This window comes from Pipistrellus kuhlii, unplaced genomic scaffold, assembly GCF_014108245.1.
Source record: "Pipistrellus kuhlii isolate mPipKuh1 unplaced genomic scaffold, mPipKuh1.p scaffold_m20_p_25, whole genome shotgun sequence".
Classification (NCBI taxonomy): Eukaryota; Metazoa; Chordata; class Mammalia; order Chiroptera; family Vespertilionidae; genus Pipistrellus; species Pipistrellus kuhlii.
In genome coordinates this window covers 1575676-1577216 of record NW_023425524.1, presented here as the reverse complement: position 1 = coordinate 1577216, position 1541 = coordinate 1575676, and positions in this window count along the sequence as shown.

Here is a 1541-nt window from a genome sequence, read left to right as displayed (position 1 = left end):
AGTGCAAAGAGCTATGTCCTGCAAGGAACCCCCAGGGTCCCAGGGCCGCTCCGAAAGGAGACGGCATAATGACAGCTTCCCGTTAGGATGCCGCGTCCTTCATCCTGCTTAACCCGAGGGTGCTCCCCGTTTTGAGGAGGAGCTGACGCAGGAGGGAGGGTATCAGTGACATGAAGGCTGAGACGCATAGGATGCTCAGATTGGGTGCAGTGACTTTTTTTTAAATCTTATTCCCCCCTCTTCCCCTCTCTCCTCCTGTTTGACACACGGGCCATTGTGCATGCTCCCAGCTCCCGCCTGCGCCCGTGACGCAGGCTCAGGATCGGCGTCTGTGGGACACGCGTGTGAAGACGTGTGTTAAAGTGCAGGGACAACTGGAGTGTCTGCCCACCCGGCTGTCCCGTGTAAGCCTCGCCCCGGCTGGACACGCCTCCCTGGGGCTGGGTACCAGCAGGCAAGGAAGAGCAGGGTTTTAAGAAGGGTTTCATTTTGCTTCTCAAAATTCGACAGGAAACAAAGTGCAGACTTTTGCCTTCAGGACACAGGGCCCGCTCTGACGGAAATCCAGGTTTATTACAAAGAAGAAGAACACAGAGATACCCACTTCCCGAGAGAGTCTGTTTACCGTGACGGAGTGTTAAATTCGCAATTTCTCTTAGCGGCAAATCACAGCAATTCGCAGTCACACCGCGCTTACCACCGTACACTCTGCTCTCACGCCTCCTCCCTCCTCTGAGCTTAAGAAGTTGATATTGTTATTTTTTTTCTAAGGGAGGCAGCTTTAGCCCAGAGAGGGCCAGCCACTTACCGTTAGTCACACAGCAGTCACAGACCTGCCTCTGAAGCTACGTTGTCTGGCTTTAAAAACCCCATGTCTCCCCTGATGGGTTTGGCTCTGTGGTTAGAGCGGCGGCCTGCAGACGGAAGGGTCCTGGGTTCAATTCCAGTCAAGGGCACGTACCTGGGTTGCAGGCTCAGTTCTCGGGCCCAATCTGGGGGCATGTGCAGGAGGCAGCCAATCGATGTGTCTCTCTCACATTGATGTTTCTCTCTCTCTCTCCTCTCTCTCTCTCTCTCTCTCTCTCTCTCTCTCTCTCTCTCTCTCTCTCTCTTTCTCTCTCTCTTCTCTCTCTCCTCCTCCTCCTCCTCCCTTCCATTCTCTCTCAAAAATCAATGGGGAAAATGTCCTCGGGTGAGGATTGACAAAAAAATAAAAGACATTCAAACCCGTGTCCGTTCCGTCCCGTCTGAGTGCCGGCAAGACAGCCGAGGGTCCGATGGAAGCTTGGGTGGGAACATCAATGTTTGGAGGAGAGGGGTTTAACGTAGAGGCTGTGCAGAAACGCCTGGTTGGGGTGCCAGGCTCACTGGCTGCCTGTGGGGGGCCTCTTCCCAGGAGCCCCGTGAATGCTGGGCCCTGCCGGCGCGCCCCCTGCTGTCCTCATCCATAGGTGTATGATTTTTGTCCAATCTCTTCCCGTACCCCCCGCCCCTCCCCACAGACACCCCTTTCCCCCTGAGACTATTGAGCCACTTTCCAA